Source organism: Salmo salar, chromosome 16 (assembly GCF_965601325.2).
Source record: "Salmo salar chromosome 16, fSalSal1, whole genome shotgun sequence".
NCBI classification, from domain to species: Eukaryota; Metazoa; Chordata; class Actinopteri; order Salmoniformes; family Salmonidae; genus Salmo; species Salmo salar.
Window position 1 is genome coordinate 4591682 of NC_138306.1, and position 20560 is coordinate 4612241.

Sequence of the window (20560 nt, forward strand, 5' to 3'; positions counted from 1 at the left end):
GTAAAACCTCTAATAAATATACGGGACGAGCCCGTAATACACTACATGGGACGAGACCTGTAATAAACACTACACAGAATGAGACCAGTAATAACAAGTGCACAATACACGCTGCACAAAAACCGAAACGACAAAGCACAGGTATTCACAAGACCAACGGACATGGGAACAATAACCGACAAGACAATGGTGAACAGAGGGCACCTATATACAATTACTAATCAGGGGATTTGGAATCAGGTGTGCGTAATGAGACAGTTCAGTGACACCTAGAGGCCGGTGACATAGACCTCGAACTGGTGTATGGAATAAGGAGCAGTACCAGGGGAATCCGTGACATGTTATAGAGGACTGATTGCGCTCATTGCTTCAAATTGAAAAATAAATGCTGCTCTCGGATTATCATGCTGTGAGCACTACCGAAAAAGTGCTATTTGCAGGTGAAAAATGTGTTCCATATGCTGCATTTGCTACAGGCCTATTGTTTAAGTTTTTGTTGGTGACACTGATATCTCAATAATTTGCAGTTTAGGTCTATCAAAAGTGCGCGAGTTTGAGACCTATCAATTTTTTTTATCAGCATGAATTACACTACCATTCAAAAGTTTGGGGTCACATTGAAATATCCTTGTTTTCCATGAAAACATACATGAAATGAGCTGCAAAAGGAATAGGAAATAGACATTAACAAGGTTATAAATAATGATTTTTAATTTAAATAATAATTGTGTCCTTCAAACTTTGCTTTTGTCAAAGGATCCTCCTTTTGCAGCAATTACAGCGTTGGAGACCTTGGCATTCTAGTTGTGAATTTGTTGAAGTAATCTGAAGAGATTTCACCCCATGCTTCCTGAAGCACCTCCCACAAATTGGATTGGCTTGATGGGCACTTCTTTACATACCATACGGTCAAGCTGCTCCCACAACAGGGTTGAGATCCGGTGACTGTGCTGGCCACTCCATTATAGACAGAATACCAGCTGACTGCTTCTTCCCTAAATAGTTAATGCATAGTTTGGAGCTGTGCTTTGGGTCATTGTCCTGTTGTAGGAGGAAAATGGCTCCAATGATGCGCCATCCACAGGGTATGGCATGGTGTTGCAAAATGGAGTGATAGCCTTCCTTCTTCAAGATCCCTTTTACCCTGTACAAATCTACCACTTTACACACCACCAAAGCAACCCCACACCATCACATTGCCTCCACCATGCTTTACAGATGGCATCAGGCACTCCTCCAGCATCTTTTAATTTTTTCTGCGTCGCACAAATGTTGTTCTTTGTGATCTGAACACCTCAAACTTAGATTTGTCTGTCCATAACACTTTTTTCCAATCTTCCTCTGTCCAGTGTCTGTGTTCTTTTGCCCATCCTAATCTTTTATTTTTCTTGGCCAGTCTGAAAAGGCTTTTTCTTTGCAACTCTGCCTAGAAGGCCAGCATCACGGAGTCACCTCTTCAATGTTGACGTTGAGACTGGTGTTTTGTGGGTATTATTTAATGAAGCTGCCAGTTGAGGACTTGAGGCGTCTGTTTCTCAACTAGACACTCTAATGTACTTGTTCCCTTGCTCAGTTGTGCACCAGGGCCTCCCACTCCTTCTATTCTGGTTAGAGACAGTTTGTGCTGTTCTGTGAAGGGAGTAGTACACAGCGTTGTACGAGATCTTCAGTTCCTTGGCAATTTCTCGCATGGAATAGCCTTCATTTCTCAGAACAAGAATAGACTGATGAGTTTCAGAAGAAAGGTCTTTGTTTCTGGTCATTTTGAGCCTCTAATCGAACCCACAAATGCTAATACTCAATTAGTCTAAAGAAGGCCAGTTGTATTGCTTCTTTAATCAGCACAACAGTTTTCAGCTGTGCTAACATAATTGCAAAAGGGTTTTCTAATGATTTAGCCTTTTAAAATGATAAACTTGGATTAGCTAATACAACGTGCCATTGGAAGACAGGAGTGATGGCTGCTGATAATGGGCCTCTGTACACCTATGTAGATATTCCTTAAAAAATCTGCCGTTTCCAGCTACAATAGTCATTTACAACATTAACAATGTCTACACTGTATTTCTGATCAATTTGATATTTGAATGGACAAAAAAATTGCTTTTCTTTAAAAAATAAGGACATTTCTAAGTGAACCCAAACTTTTGAACGGTAGTGTAGATTCAGCAATAAAAGTCCCACTTATGGTCATAAATTAAACTTATTTTTAACAGTATGAAGCAGAATAGCACGGGGGAGTTTAAAAGGGAGGAACTTCATCAAACTTTTATTCCATACACTATGCAGCTTTTGCTAAGAGTGCATTTTTTGCTGGCAAAAAAACTACCCCATTTACAGTGTCAAACATGTGACTGAATGAGCCAAGATATTCATTTACACTCATGAGAAGGCAGCGCATACCAGACGCAGGTTCTAGGATGGAATGAGGTGAAATGCCTTGCATGCCAGACTCCCATCTGGCTTCCTGTGATGGAAAAAATGCACGAAAAAGCAGAGGGGAGAAATGTAAACCTTAATGCGCAGCATAATGGAAAGTCAAGCCGGGGCTGTTGGAGGCAGGCCAGCGTTGTAGTGTGGAAGCATGTCATAAGTGTATGGGGACTAAGAAACTATCCCCTTCAGAACTTCCCAAAGGTAGCCTCCCATTACTTTGGCTTGGAAGCCCAATCAATCAATAATTTATTATTTGTGCAGCCTTTTCTTGCCGTCCATTTGTCACGAACAAAGACCCTGAACTTGTAGCCCTAAAAGCCAATGCCTGGGTGATGGTGAGAAAGAAGAACTACCTCGAGGAGATTGAGAAGAACCAGACACAAGGGAACCTATCCTCCTCTCTCTGGCTGTCACTAGTCAGTTTTTTCTTTAATCATTTTTGTCTGTTTTGTTATTTTGTCCCACCATTATCATTTTCTCTGTGGATTCAGGGAGAGGTAGTGTAAAACCAGAAAAGTAATGGTCCCAACAGAGAGCCTAACTAAAGAGGATTGGGAGATCAGAGGATTCTTTGTCCATTTTCACAAATTGATGAGATGCTCTATGTACAAGTGCCTGTCTAGGAGCTCTACCAAAAGAATGATGTTCAACAATAAAGCACATATTTTTTAAAAGCAGTAGTATAACCTAATGGGCATGAGAATTAAAATCAGAGATATTGTCAGATGCTACAGACAACCCAAAGACTTTTACAGTGTTTTCTAATTGTTATCTATTCTACTGTGTAGTAGAGTGCAGTTAGCAGATTTACAGTTACAGTAAATTGTTGATTTGGTGGAGTGACGCAGGCCATGTTGATTGGAAAAATGGCGCCGGAGGAGATGGGCGCCGGAGGAGATGGCCGCCGTTTTACGGTCTCCTAACCAATTGTGCTATTGTGGGTTTTTTGTTGTTGATATTTGTAAAAAAATGTTGTACATAATGTTTCTGCAACCATATCTTACGGCAGAAAAGAGCTTCTGGATATCAGGACAACGATCACTCACCTCGGATTAGACAAATATTTTTTCCCCCCACACACAACAACAACAACAACAACAAGCAGGACTCACTCAATATTCTCCAAACACCCCGCAGGGCAGACATCCCAATTATTCGCATAAGGAAGCGACGCAGAGGAAGTAGAGCCAGATGCCTCGTCCGTATCCACAGAAGGCGAGTAGGAAAGCTGCCGTTACCGTTAATATTACTCGCCAACGTGCAATCATTGGACAATAAACTAGACGAGGTACGATCACGAATATCCTACCAACGGGACATCAAAAACTGTAATATCCTATGTTTCACGGAATCGTGGCTGAATGACGACATGGATATTCAGCTAGCGGGATACACGCTGCACCGGCAAGATAGAACAGCACACGAGTAAGATGAGGGGGAGGGGGCGGTCTGTGCATATTTGTAAACAACAGCTGGTGCAAGAAATCTAAGGAAGTCTCTAGATTTTGCTCGCCTGAAGTAGAGTATATTGTGATAAATTGCAGGCCACACTACTTGCCTAGAGAGTTCTCAGCTATACTTTTTATGGCTGTTTATTTACCACCACAATCAGATGCCGGCACTAAGACTGCACTCAGTCAGCTGAATAAGGAAATAAGCAAACAGGAAACCACTCACCCAGAGGCGGCGCTCCTAGTGGCCGGAGACTTTAATGCAGGGAAACTTAAATCAGTTCTACCAAATCTCCATCAACATGTTAAATGTGCAACCAGAGGGAAAAAAATTCTAGATCACCTGTACTCCACACACAGAGATGCGTACAAAGCTCTCCCTCGCTCTCCATTTGGTAAATCCGACCACAACAGACTCGGTCTATAAAAAAATTGTCAGATGACGCAGATGCTAAACTACAGGACTGTTTTGCTATCACAGACTGGAACATGTTCCGGGATTCTTCCGATGACATTGAGGAATACACCACCTCAGTCACTGGCTTTATCAATAAGTGCATTGAGGACGTCGCCCCCACAGTGACTGTACGTACATACCCCAACTAGAAGCCATGGATTACAGGCAAAATTCACACTGAGCTAAAGGGTAGAGCTGCCACTTTCAAGGTGCAGGACTCTAACCCGGAAGCTTACAAGAAATCCCGCTATGCCCTGCAACGAACCATCAAACAGGCAAAGCGTCAATACAGGGATAAGATTGAATCATACTACACCGGCTCTGACGCTCATCGGATGTGGCAGGGCTTGCAAACTATTACAGACTACAAAGGGAAGCACAGTTGCGAGCTGCCCAGTGACACGAGCCTACCAGACGAGCTAAATCACTTCTATGCTCGCATCAAGGCCAGCAACACTGAGGCATGCATGAGAGCATCAGCTGTTCCGGACAACTGAGTGATCACGCTCTCCGTAGCCGACATGAGTAGATGTTTAAAGATGTTTAAACAGGTCAACATACACAAGGCTGCGGGGCCAGACGGATTACCAGGACGTGTGCTCTGGGCATGTGCTGACCAACTGGCAGGTGTCTTCACTGACATTTTCAACATGTCCCAGATTGAGTCTGTAATACCAACATGTTTCAAGCAGACCACCATAGTCCCTGTGCCGAAGAACACAAAGGCAAACCTCCCTAAATGACTACCGACCCGTAGCACTCACGTCCATAGCCATGAAGTGCTTTGAAAGGTTGGTAATGGCTCACATCAACACCATTATCCCAGAAACCCTAGACCCACTCCAATTTGCATACCGCCCAAACAGATCCACAGATGATGCAATCTCTATTGCACTCCACACTGCCCTTTCCCACCTGGACAAAAGGAACACTTATGTGAGAATGCTATTCATTGACTACAGCTCAGCATTCAACACCATAGTACCCTCAAAGCTCATCACTAAGCTAAGGAACCTGGGACAAAAACCCTCCCTCTGCAACTGGATCCTGGACTTCCTGACGGGTCGCCCCCAGGTGGTGAGGGTAGGTAGCAACACATCTGCCACACTGATCCTCAACACTGGAGCTCCCCAGGGGTGCGTACTCAGTCCCCTCCTGTACTCCCTGTTCACCCACGACTGCATGGTCAGGCACGAGTCCAACACCATCATTAAGTTTGCAGACGACACAACAGTGGTAGGCCTGATCACCGACTGATCACCGACAACGACGAGACAGCCTATAGGGAGGAGGTCAGAGACCTGGCTGGGTGGTGCCCTCAACATAACCAAGACTAAAGAGATGATTGTGGATTACAGGAAAAGGAGCACCGAGCACGCAATTGCTCGGCCTCTGACCGCAAGGCACTTCAGAGGGTAGTGCGTACGGCCCAATACCTCACTGAGGCAAAGCTGCCTGCCATCCAGGACCTCTACACCAGGCGGTGTCAGAGGAAGGCCCTAAAAATTGTCAAAGACCCCAGCCACCCCAGTCATAGACTGTTCTCTCTACTACCGCATGGCAAGCGGTACCGGAGTGCCAAGTCTAGGTCAAAAAGGCTTCTCAACAGTTTTTACCCCCAAGCCATAAGACATCTGAACAGGTAACCAATGGTTACCTGGACTATTTGCATTGTGTGCCCCCCCCCCCCCCCAACCCCTCTTTTACGCTGCTGCTACTCTCTGTTTATCTTATATGCATAGTCACTTTAACCATACATCCATGTACATACTACCTCAATTGGCCCGTCCAACCAGTGCTCCCGCACATTGGCTAACTGGGCTATCTGCATTGCGTCCCACCTCTTGCCAACCCCTCATTTTACGCTACTGCTACTCTCTGTTCATCATATATGCATAGTCACTTTAACCATACCTACATGTACATACTACCTCAATAAGCCTAACTAACCAGTGTCTGTATATAGCCTTGCTGCTCTTATTTTCAAATGTATTTTTACTGTTGTTTTATTTCTTTACTTACCTACACACACACACACACACACCTTTTTTTTCGCACTATTGGTTAGAGCCTGTAAGTAAGCATTTCACTGTAAGTTCTACCTACACCTGTTGTATTCGGCACACGTGACAAATACATTTGATTTGATCAGTGGTTTTAGCTAGAAATGACTTTGGGCCTTTCATTAACCCCCAGGGTTGGGTTTGGTTAGCTGCAAGGGTAGGGCCAGGCATTGTATTTCAATATCTCTGAGTTTCTGAAGCCGTGCCAAAATCTTTCTGAAAAAAAAGCAGTGAGGCAGTATAATAGCGTTAATGGGTGGAATGTGTCACCAATTAGCCCTGTTGTTTGGCCTTCCCCTCTAGAGTTTGCCCCACTTTATCTATGCAGGGGAGTAGTCAGCTGATGGTATAGGCCCCAGCTCCACTCAATACACTACCTCCCTGTTTCTGCTCTAGCTGAGTGTCCACATGTGCCTCTTCAGTATGTGTACATTCTACATGCTTGAGCGCTTGCACATGTGCACTTGCATGCCTGCATTGGTGCGTGCATGCGTGCATGTTTTTGTGTGTGTGCGCGCAGGCACAATATTTGTGATTCCAGGAGCCCATTAATTACTTCTGTTGGCTGTGTGACTTTGGAGGTGTCATTTAGCAGTAGCTAATATATTAATGACGGGGACTTGAAGCCTGGGAGACCTAGTGGCTTTCTTATAGTAAATCTGACTTTGGTGAGTGCTAAACTTGCTGGGTGTCTAAATAGCTAGCCCTGTGATGCCGGGCTATCTACTGAGAATATTGCAAAATGTGCTTTCACCGAAAAGCTATTTTAAAATCGGACATATCGAGTGCATAGAGGAGATCTGTATCTATAATTCTTAAAATAATTGTTATGTTTTTTGTGAACGTTTATCGTGAGTAATTTAGTAAATTCACCGGCAGTGTTTGGTGGGAATGCTAGTCACATGCTAATGTAAAAAGCTGGTTTTTGATATAAATATGAACTTGATTGAACAAAACATGCATGTATTGTATAACATAATGTCCTAGGCGTGTCATCTGATGAAGATCATCAAAGGTTAGTGCTGTGGTTTGGGTTGGTTTGGGTTTATGTGACATTATATGCTAGCTTGAAAAATGGGTGTCTGATTATTTCTGGCTGGGTACTCTGCTGACATAATCTAATGTTTTGCTTTCGTTGTAAAGACTTTTTGAAATTGGACAGTGTGGTTAGATTAACGAGAGTCTTGTCTTTAAAATGGTGTAAAATAGTCATATGTTTGAAAAATTTAAGTTTTTGCATTTTTGAGGTATTTGAATATCGCGCCACGGGATTACACTGGCTGTTGAGTAGGTAGGACGCAAGCGTCCCACCTAGCCCATAGAGGTTAAACAGCTTGGAAAATTCCAGAAAATGATGTCATGGCTTTAGAAGCTTCTGATATGCTAACTGACATAATTTGAGTCGATTGGAGGTGTACCTTTGGATGTATTTCAAGGCCTACCTTCAAACTCAGTGCCTATTTGCTTGACACCATGGGAAAATCTAAAGAAATCAGCCAAGACCTCAGAAAAAAATTGTAGACCTCCACAAGTCTGGTTCATTCTTGGGAGCAATTTCCAAACACCTGAAGGTACCACGTTCATCTGTACAAACAATAGTACGCAAGTATCAACACCATGGGACCATGCAGCCATCATACCGCTCAGGCGTCTTTTATACAGGTAACAAGCTGAGATTAGGAGCACTCCCTTTAAGAGTGTTCCTCCTAATATCAGCTCGTTACCTGTGTAAAAGACACCTGGGAGCCAGAAATCTTTCTGATTGAGAGGGGGTCAAATACTTATTTCCCTCATTAAAATGGTTATAACATTTTTGACATGCGTTATTCTGGATTTTTTTGTTGTTATTCTGTCTCTCACTGTTCAAATAAACCTACCATTAAAATTATAGACTGATCATTTCTTTGTCAGTGGGCAAACTTACAAAATCAGCAGGGGATCAAATTGTTTTTTCCCTCACTGTATGTAAACTTCTGACCCACTGGGAATGTGATGAAAGAAATAAAAGCTGAAATAAATCTCTCTGTACTATTATTCTGACCTTGCACATTCTTAAAATTAAGTGGTGATCCTAACTGACCTAATACAGGGGATTTTTACTAGGATTAAATGCCAGGAATTGTGAAAAACTGAGTTTAACCTCCCTGGGCAAGGTGGGACGTAGTCAACAGCCCGTGGAATCGCGTGGTGCGAAATACAAATACCTCAAATGCTATAACTTCAATTTCTCAAACATATTACTATTTTACACCATTTTAAAGATAAGACTCTCGTTAATGTAACCACATTGTCCGATTTCAAAAAGGCTTTACAGCGAAAGCAAAACATTAGATTATGTCAGGAGAGTATCCTGCCAAAAATAATCACACAGCCATTTTCAAAGCAAGCATATATGTCACAAAAACCAAAACCACAGCTAAATGCAGCACTAACCTTTGATGATCTTCATCAGATGACACTCCTAGGACATTATGTTATACAATACATGCATGTTTTGTTCAATCAAGTTCATATTTATATCAAAAAGCAGCTTTTTACATTAGCATGTGATGTTCAGAACTAGCATACCCACCGCAAACTTCCGGTGAATTTACTAAATTACTCACGATAAACGTTCACAAAATACTTAACAATTATTTTAAGAATTATAGATACAGAACTCCTTTATGCAATCGCGGTGTCCGATTTTAAAATAGCTTTTCGGCGAAAGCACATTTTGCAATATTCTGAGTACATAGCTCGGCCATCACGGCTAGCTAATTTGACACCCACCAAGTTTGGCCCTCACCAAACTCAGATTTACTATAAGAAAAATTGGATTACCTTTGCTGTTCTTCATCAGAATGCACTCCCAGGACTTCTACTTCAACAACAAATGTTGTTTTGGTTCCAAATAATCCATAGTTATATTCAAATACCTCCGTTTTGTTCGTGCGTTCAGGTTAGTATCCGAAGGGTGACGCATGAGTGCATTTCGTGACAAAAAAATGGTAAATATTCCATTACCGTACTTATAAACATGTCAAACGCTGTTTAAAATCAATTTTTATGCTATTTTTCTCGTAAAATAGCGCTAATATTCCAACCGGGCAACATTGTATTCATTCAAAGGCTGAAAGAAAAAAATTGAGAAGTCTCGTGACCACGCATCTCCAGTCTCACTGTCCCCAGGCTGACCACTCACAAACAGAGCTGCTGTACTTTGCCCAGAGACAGCAGACAACCCATTCCACTTTCTGGCTGCTTTAAAGAGCCAATAGAAACATTTACGTCATGTAAATGTAATATTTTTTTTTTGCATTTTGGTGAAAAAATTATTTAAGTTCGTTCAAACATGTCAAACGTTGTTAAACATAAATCTTTAGGGCCTTTTTCAACCAGAGCTCCAATAATATTCAAGGGGGACGGTTGCATTGTCTTTCAAAACGTTTGGAAAGGAGAGGGTAGCCAGGGGCGCCCGCGTCACAATGGTAATGGCCCACCCCCTGTGACCAAGATCAACAGCCTCTCTTTCAGCCAGTTCGTACTGTAGAACGACGGTACATTTGGAGTAGCCTTCAGAACGCGCTAACAACAAGAAGCTATTGGGACATAAATGATTAACTTTTTCGAACGAAAATACATTTGTTGTGGACCTGGGATCCCTGGAAGTGCCTTCTGATGAAGATAATCAAAGGTAAGGGAATATTTACAATAGTATACAAGAGTAGATTTTATATTCGATTGTTCCAAGATGGCGCTGACCTGTAACGCTAGCCTATTTTTCTGAGTATAGCATCCCCTTTTATTGCAAAGTGTGATTACCCAGTAAAGTTATTTTTAAATCTGGAAATACGGGTGCTTTCACGAGATGTTAATCTATAATTCTTAGAATGACAATATTACATTTTAAAAATGTTTTCGAATAGTAATTTAGTAAATTGTAGCCCTGACTCACCGGATGCATTTGAGGGAAAATAGTTTCTCAACGTCACGCGCCGATGTAAAATGCTGTTTTTATATATAAATATGAACTTTATCGAACAAAAGAATGCATGTATTGTGTAACATGATGCCCTAGGAGTGTCATCTGATGAAGATTGTCAAAGGTTAGTGCTGCATTTAGCTGTTTTTTGGTTATTTGTGATGCATGTGGTTGGTCGGAAAATGGCTATGTGGCTACTTTTACGATATACTCTTCTAACATAATCTAATGTTTTGCTTTTGCTGTAAAGCCTTTTTGAAATCGGACAAAGTGGTTCGATTCAGGAGAGGTGTATCTATAAAACGATATAAAATAGTCCTATATTTGAAAAAAATTTATAATAATTTTTCTATTGTTCGGTTATGAATATGGCGATAGGATTTTTCGCTGGATGTTGATCACGCATACTGGACGGAGAACGTCATTAAGGGCTTGTAAGTAAGCATTTCACAGTACGGTCTACACTTGTTGTATTCAGCGCATGTATTGATTTGATTGAACGCCACAGCATACACAACATTGTTGCTGACCAAACCTAAAAGAGCATCTTTGGGATGAGATTGAATGGGCTGTTCGCAGCATGAATTTACTGCTGTCCAATCTGCAGCAACTGAGTGGTGCCATGTCAGCATGGACCAACATCCCTGTGGAATGTTTCTGACACCTTGTAGAATCTATGGCCCTGAAGAATTCGGACTGCTCTGGAGGCAAAGGGGGGTCCAACCCGGTACTAGATGGATGTACCTAATAAACTGTTCAGGAGTTATTCGGATTAAGGGGGTCACCTACTTTAAAAACTTCTTAGGGCTAGGCGTCCCCTAGCGGGATAACTTCCGGTGAAAATGGAAGGCGCGCAATTCAAATAAATAATCATAACTATGGATATTAAACATTTAGGTACATACAAGTGTCTTATATCGGTTGAAAGCTTAAATTCTTGTTAATCTAACTGCACTGTGTGGTGGCTAATTTCTGCATTACCAAATGAGGAGAGTTACAAACTTCACACACCAGTCAGAGTTATACTTAAACTACATCTTTAATGATAAGAGCTTTGTATTAGCAATGACTTTCAATGATGCGCTATCTCTAATGAACCATTGAAAAGAGACAACACAAAAGTACAAAGATCTTTCTTAGCCAAGATACACCCCTCTCAACGTACATGACGAACCACAGATCTTAGGAACAGTTCACAAAGAAAGACTTTTACTTGAGAGAGGAGTATCCCATACCCAGATAGCATTCGCTATAAATTATCGTTCAGTTTGGTCCTTAAAATGAGGTTCTAATCCCGTTCCTGGTACTTCATAGCACAAAAACACCATCTCATCCAATGGCATAAATCAATTGACAACTCTAGATACTCCCATCTCAAGTAAACCCCCTCTTGACTCCACTCCTGGACAAGCTCACTGAGGGGAGTGAGCCTCTAGGTCATACACTATCCCAAGATAAGTGTAACATCAGAGGGGACATACAATGGTTCCAGACACTGCCATACACCTTCCCCCAATGCCAAAGGAGGGAGTGACTTGCGCACAGACATTGTGGAGACAAGTAATTGGTTCCCCATTAATCATGCCATCCCTTCACATGGTTTAACAGATACATTCACATATGAAGACAATGTTCCATCCTGTCCTCTTCCCTTTCTGATATTCTGCATAGCACCAGGGATATGTGAAAGTCAAGCCTGACCTCTCCCATCTCTGGGCCCCAAGTGACTGAGCCCCAGCTGAGGGAAGAAGTGCAACTGCCAACACCAGAGTCCAAAGGGATACATTCTGATTCATCCTCCACAACTGTCCGATTTACAGTAGGCTTTACAGCGAAAGCATGCCATGCAATTGTTTGAGGACGATGCCCCATATCAAAATATTTTTCCACCTGCACAGGTTTCATAAATTCTATTAAATATTCACTTACTTTTTTTAAATCTTCCTCTGATTTGTCATCCAAAGGGTCCCAGGTATAACATGTAGTGTCGTTTTGTTAGATAATATCCTTCTTTATATCCCAAAAAGTCTTAAGTTGGCGCCAAATTCCGTTTTTTTTTTTGTTGCTTTGGATTTTCTCCTACCATATCTATTGTGTTATAGTCTCCTACATTATTTTAACATTTCTACAAACTTCAAAGTGTTTTTTTTCCCCAATGGTACCAATTATATGCATATCCTGGCTTCAGGGCCTGAGTAACAGGCAGTTTCCTTTGGGCACGTCAGTCAGGTGGAAATTGAGAAAAAAGGACCCTAAAGCCTCTCTGGGATAGGCGTCCCGCTAGCGGAACAATAGTTTACAACATCCGGTGAAATCGGAGCGAGCCAAATTCAACATACAAAATCATAATATTAAACATTCATGAAAATACAAGCGTCCTACATCATTTAACCTCTCTAGGGTATGTGGGACGAAAACAGCCAGTGGAATCCCGTGGCGCGATATTCAAATACCTTAGAAATGCTATTACTTCAATTTCTCAAACATATGACTATTTTACACCATTTTAAAGACAAGACTCTTGTTAATCTAACCACACTGTCCAATTTCAAAAAGGCTTTACAACGAAAGCAAAACATTAGATTATGTCAGCAGAGTACCCAGCCAGAAATAATCAGACACCCATTTTTCAAGCTAGCATATGTCACATAAACCCAAACCACAGCTAAATGCAGCACTAACCTTTGATGATCTTCATCAGATGACACTCCTAGGACATTATGTTATACAATACATGCATGTTTTGTTCAATCAAGTTCATATTTATATCAAAAACCAGCTTTTTACATTAGCATGTGACGTTCAGAACTAGCATACCCACCGCAAACATCCGGTGAATTTACTAAATTACTCACGATAAACGTTCACAAAAAACATAATTATCTTAAGAATTATAGATACAGAACTCCTTTATGCACTCGCTATGTCCGATTTTAAAATTGCTTTTCGGCGAAAGCACATTTTGCAATATTCTGAGTAGATAGCTCGCCATCACGGGCTAGCTATTTTGACACCCACCAAGTTTGGCCCTCACCAAACTCAGATTTACTATAAGAAAAATTGGATTACCTTTGCTGTTCTTCGTCAGAATGCACTGCCAGGACTTCTACTTCAATAATAAATGTTGGTTTGGTTCAAAATAATCCATAGTTATGTTCAAATATCCTCTGTTTTGTTCGTGCGTTCAAGACACTATCCGAAGGGTGATGAAGGGTGACGCGCCCGACGCGTTTCGTGACAAAAAAATTCTAAATATTCCATTACCGTACTTCGAAGCATGTCAACCGCTGTTTAAAATCAATTTTTATGCGATTTTTATCGTAAAAAAGCGATAATATTCCGACCAGGAAACCCTGTTTTTGTTCAAAGACGATAAATAAAAACATGGTGTCGGCTCGTGCACGCGCCCCCAGTCTCATTGTTCTCAGATCGACCACTATCCAAATGCGCTACTGTTTTTCAGCCATGGCCTGCAAAGTCATCAATCCCCGTTCTGCCGCCTTCTGAGAGCCTATGGGAGCCGTAGGAAGTGTCACGTTACAGCAGAGATCCTCAGTTTTCAATAAAGAGAGTGTAGAAGGCCAAGAAATGGTCAGAGAGGGCTCTTCCTGTAAGGAATCTTCTCAAGTTTTTGCCTGCCATATGAGTTCTGTTATACTCACAGACACCATTCAAACAGTTTTAGAAACTTTAGGGTGTTTTCTGTCCAAATCAAACAAATATATGCATATTCTAGTTTCTGGGCAGTAGTAATAACCAGATTAAATCGGGTACGTTTTTTATCCGGCCGTGCAAATACTGCCCCCTACCCTAGAGAGGTTAAAAGCTTAACTTCTTGTTAATCCAACCGCGTTGTCAGATTTCAAAAAGGCTTTACGGTGAAAGCATACCAGGCGATTATCTGAGGACAGCACCCCAGCCCAAAATACTATTTCAACCAGCACAGGTGTTACAAAATCACAAATAACGATTAAATAAATCACTTACCTTTTGAAGATCTTCCTCTTTTTCCAATCCCAATGGTCGTTTTGTTCAATAAAGTCCAAACAATGTCAGTTTAGTAGGCGCCAATGATCTCAGTAATCCATACTTTCAACATGTATACAAACGAATCCAAAAATGTACCAGTAAATTTTGTCCAAACAAGTCAAACGATGTTTCTAATTAATCCTCAGGTACTGTATTTAAATAAACTATAATATTTAAGACTGAGAAAACTGTGTTGAATAGGGAAGATAAATAACGAAGTGCGCACTTCATTCACGCTCCAACAAGAGCACTTTTGTATAAACAGACTCGATGGAAATCGTCATACTACTTCTTCATTTTTCAGAAAACAAGCCTGAAACCCTTTCTAAAGACTGTTGACATCTAATGGAAGCCATAGGAACTGCAATCTGGGTCCTATCTATGAGTAGATCCCATAGCAGACCATTTGAAACTGGCTGTGACCTCCAAAAACTTTTGATTATTATTGTGACAGTTTTGGAAACTTCAGAGTGTTTTCTATCCAATGCTACCAAGTATATGCAAATCCTAGCTTCTGGGCCTGAGTAACAGGCAGTTTACTTTGGGCAGGTGAGTAATCCTAAATTCCGAACAAAAACAAGTCTCCAAAAGAGGTGCTGAAGTAGCGACATGCTGGATAAGGCCTAAAAAATGATTTTCCACTATGAGCATGAATTAGCTTGAAAATATGTTACAAATTCATAACCCAGAAACGGTTTCTCCCGTCATGCTGAACTAGCGACTTGCTGGAAAGGGCCTAAAAAAGATTTTTGGCCGTGTACATGAAAAACTGCTGACTAAGATGTTTCAATTTCGTAACCCAGGAACGGTGTCTCCCACCATGCTGAACTAGCAAGTATTGTGCATAAAAAAATTCATTTCGGCCATGTGCATGAAAAACTGCTCAAAAATGTTTCAAATTCTTAACCTGGAAATGGTGCCTCCCGTCAAGCTGAACTAGCAGCATGCTGGATAAGGTCTACAAAGTAATTTTCGGCCATGTGCATGAAAAATTGCTCTGATTTATTTCAAATTCGTAACCCAGAAACGGTGTCTCCCATCAAGCTGAACTAGCGGCATGCTGGATAGGGACTAAAAAAGATTTTCATCCAAGTGCATGATAAACTGCTGAAAAATATGTTTCAAATTCACAACCCATATACTATGTCTCCAGGCATGCTGAAGTACCAACATGCTGAATAAGGCCTAAAAAATGATTCTCCGCCATGAGCATGAAAATTTGCTCAAAAATATTTTTGAAATCCATAACCCAGAAACGGTTTCTCGCGTCATGCTGAACTAGCAACATGCTGGATAAGGTCTAAACATTTTTTTACGGCCATGTACATGAAAAACTGCTGAAAAATGTTTCAATTTCGTAACTCCGAATTGGTATCTCCAGTCATGCTGAACTAGATGCATGCTGGATAAGACCTGAAAAAGGATTTTCCGCCATGAGCATGAAAAAATGCTTTAAAAATCTGTTTCAAATTCGTAACCCAGAAACGATATCTCCCGTCATGCTGGATAGGGTCTAAAAAAAGATTTTCGGCCATGTTCATGAAAAACTGCTGACAAATACGTTTCAAATAGCAATCCAGACACGGTGTCTCCCGTCATGCTGAACTAGCGGCACACTGGATAAGGCCTAAAAAATGATTTTCTGCCATGTGCATGAAAAACTTATCAAAAATATGTTACCCAGAAACGGTGTCTCCCGTCATGCTGAACTAGCGGCATTGTGGATAGGGTCTAAAAAAAGATGCTGGATAGGGTCTAAAAAAAGATTTTCAACCATGTGCATGAAAAACTGCTCAAACGTTCTTTCAAATTCGTAACCCAGAAAAGATGTGTCCCGTCATGCGGGACATGACGGGACACACAGAGTCAAAAAATTATTTCCGGCCACATTCATGAAAACTGCTAAAAAATAAGTTTCAATTTTGTAACCCCAAAACGGTGTCTCTCGTCAAGCTGAAATTGCGGCATGCTGGATAGGGAATAAAAAATTGGCCATGTGCATGAAAAACTGCTCAAATATGTTTCAAATTCGTAATCCAGAAACGGTGTATCATGGTGAACTAGCGGCATGCTGGAGAGGGCCTAAAAACTGATTTTCAACCATGTGCATGAAATACTGCTCAAAGTTCCTTTCAAATTCGTAACTCAGAAAAGATGTGTCCCGTCATGCTGGATATGGAATAAAAAATGATATTCGGCCATGTTCATGAAAAACTGCTGACAAATACGTTTCAAATAGCAATCCAGACACGGTGTCTCCCGTCATGCTGAACTAGCGGCACACTGGATAAGACCTAAAAAATGATTTTCTGCCATGTGCATGAAAAACTTATCAAAAATATGTTACCCAGAAACGGTGTCTCCCGTCATGCTGAACTAGCGGCATTGTGGATAGGGTCTAAAAAAAGATGCTGGATAGGGTCTAAAAAAAGATTTTCGACCATGTGCATGAAAAACTGCTCAAACGTTCTTTCAAATTCGTAACCCAGAAAAGATGTGTCCCGTCATGCGGGACATGACGGGACACACAGAGTCAAAAAATTATTTCCGGCCACATTCATGAAAACTGCTAAAAAATAAGTTTCAATTTTGTAACCCCAAAACGGTGTCTCTCGTCAAGCTGAAATTGCGGCATGCTGGATAGGGAATAAAAAATTGGCCATGTGCATGAAAAACTGCTCAAATATGTTTCAAATTCGTAATCCAGAAACGGTGTATCATGGTGAACTAGCGGCATGCTGGAGAGGGCCTAAAAACTGATTTTCAACCATGTGCATGAAATACTGCTCAAAGTTCCTTTCAAATTCGTAACTCAGAAAAGATGTGTCCCGTCATGCTGGATATGGAATAAAAAATGATATTCGGCCATGTTCATGAAAAACTGCTGACAAATACGTTTCAAATAGCAATCCAGACACGGTGTCTCCCGTCATGCTGAACTAGCGGCACACTGGATAAGGCCTAAAAAATGATTTTCTGCCATGTGCATGAAAAACTTATCAAAAATATGTATCAAATTCGTAACCCATAAACAATGTCTCCAGTCATGCTGATACACTGTTTCTGGATTACGAATTTGAAACAAACTGATGAAAAATATTTCATGCACATGGTTGAAAATATATTTTTTGACCCTATCCAGCATGACGGGACACATAATTTCTGGTTTACGAATTGGAAAGAAAGTTTGAGGAGTTTTTCATGCACATGGTCCCCAAAAAATGTTTAGGCCCTTCAGCGTGACAAGAGACGTCGTTTCTGGGTTACGAATTTGAAACATATTTATGAGAAGTTTTTCATGAACATGGCCGAAAATAATTTTTTAGGCCTTATCCAGCATGTCGCTAGTTCAGCTTGACAGGAGACACTATTTCTGTATTGCGAAATTGTAACATATTTTTCAGCAGTTTTTTATGCACTTGGATGAAAATATTTTTTAGGCACTTCAGCATGACGGTAGACATCGTTTCTGGGTTATAAATTTGAAACATGTTCATGAGAAACTGCTAAAAAATATGGCAGAAAATCATTTTTTCTGCCATATTTCCTCCTACCTATCTTTCCGATTTGGTCCTGCCGTACATACCTACACGTACGCTACGGTCACAAGACGCAGGCCTCCTAATTGTCCCTAGAATTTCTAAGCAAACGGCTGGAGGTAGGGCTTTCTCCTATAGAGCTCCATTTTTATGGAATGGTCTGCCTACCAATGTGAGAGACGCAGACTCAGTCTCAACCTTTAAGTCTTTACTGAAGACTTATCTCTTCAGTAGGTCCTATGATTAAGTATAGTCTGGCCCAGGAGTGTGAAGGTGAACGGAAAGGCTGGAGCAACGAACCGCCCTTGCTGTCTCTGCCTTGCCGGTTCCCCTCTCTCCACTGGGATTCTCTGCCTCTAACCGGGGCTGAGTCACTGGCCTACTGGTGTTCTTCCATGCCGTCCATGGGAGGGGTGCGTCACTTGAGTGGGTTGAGTCACTGACGTGGTCTTCCTGTCTGGGTTGGCGCCCCCCCCTTGGGTTGTGCCGTGGCGGAGATCTTTGTGGGCTATACTCGGCCTTGTCTTAGGACGGTAAGTTGGTGGTTGGAGACATCCCTCTAGTGGTGTGGGGGCTGTGCTTTGGCAAAGTGGGTGGGGTTATATCCTGCCTGTTTGGCCCTGTCCGGGGGTATCATCGGATGGGGCCACAGTGTCTTCTGATCCCTCCTGTCTCAGCCTCCAGTATTTATGCTGCAGTAGTTTATCTGTCGGGGGGCTAGGGTCAGTCTGTTACATCTGGAGTATTTCTCTTATCTTATCCGGTGTCCTGTGTGAATTTAAATATGCTCTCTCTAATTCTCTAATTCTCTCTTTCTTTCTTTCTTTCTTTCTTTCTTTCTTTCTTTCTTTCTTTCTTTCGGAGGACCTGAGCCCTAGGACCATGCCTCAGGACTACCTGGCATGATGACTCCTTGCTGTCCCTAGTCCACCTGGCCGTGCTGCTGCTCCAGTTTCAACTGTTCTGCCTGCAGCTATGGAACCCTGACCTGTTCACCGGACGTGCTTGTTGCACCCTCGACAACTACTATGATTATTATTATTTGACCATGCTGGTCATTTATGAACATTTTAACATCTTGACCATGTTCTGTTATAATATCCACCCGGCACAGCCAGAAGAGGACTGGCCACCCCTCATAGCCTGGTTCCTCTCTAGGTTTCTTCCTAGGTTTTTGGCCTTTCTAGGGAGTTTTTCCTAGGGAGTTTTTCCTAGCCACCGTGCTTCTTTCACATGCATTGCTTGCTGTTTGGGGTTTTAGGCTGGGTTTCTGTACAGCACTTTGAGATATCAGCTGATGTACGAAGGGCTATATAAATAAATTTGATTTGATTTTGATTGATTTGATTTTTTTAGGCCCTATCCAGCATGTTGCTAGTTCAGCATGACGGGAGACAGCGTGTCTGGATTACAATTTGAAACATATTTGTCAGCAGTTTTTCATGAACATGGCTGAATATAGTTTTTTATTCCCTATCCAGCGTGCCTGTGCCTATGCCAGCTCTCGTCCTGTTAGCCATATCACTGTTAGCTAAAATGTTTTCAATATGTGCCCCGTTCAAACCTAGAAGGTTCGACATTTTGTATATCCTTTTTTTACCTTTTATGTTGGAGTGTGAGAGAAGTCATAAGTCAACTAATACTGCACTGTGTATTATTGTCTGTCCCAGAAATAAAAAGATTGAATGAGCTCCAGTGCAATCATGTCCGTGCCTGCTGATGGGTTGCCTTGGTAAGGAGTACGAACCCGAGGGTTACGTAAGCACAGGCAAAATCCTAGAGGAAAACCTCATTTAGTCTCCTTTCCAACAGACACTGAGAGATTAATTCACATTTCAGCAGGGCAATAACCCTAAAACAGAAGGCCAAATCTACACTAGAGCTGCTTACCAAGACGACATTGAATGTTCCTGAGTTGCCTATTTACAATTTTGACCTAAAGATGCAATATGCAGAAATTGCTCTTGCATTTCCTGGTTGCTAATATTCTAATAATTTTCCTAAATTTGAAGTCGTGCACAATTATCAGTTTCTATTTAGGTTTATGTCACCCATTCATTGTCAGTTAGAGACACAGTAGGACCCAAAAGCATAATCAGTGCTCTAACTCCCCCTTGTGCTGGTCTGGAGCAATGAAGTGGTGACGCAGGGTACCGTACTGAACCACAAACTACCTCTAAGGCCCATGGCGTAAGCTTGCAACTTTTAAAGGAGGAACCACTGTATAACTCATATTTCTATGTGAATTTGGTCGGGTCGCCCAAAATGTACATAATACAGCTTTAAATATGCTTGAAAATCTATGGCAATCCTTGATCATTGCTGGACAGCCATTTTCAACAACCAACTTGACAGGGCTTGAAGACTTTTAAAAAGAATACTGGGTAAATAATGCACAATCCATGTGTGCAAAAGCTCTTAGAGACTTACCAAAAAGACTCACAGCTGTAATCGTTGCATAAGGTGTTTCTAAAATACAGTATATTGACTCGGGGTGAATACTTATCTAATCAAGATAAACTGAATATCTTGCCCTCAGAACAGCCTCAATTCGTCTGAGCATGGACTTTACAAGGTGTCAAAAATGTTCCACAGGGATGCTGGCCCATGTTGACTCCAAT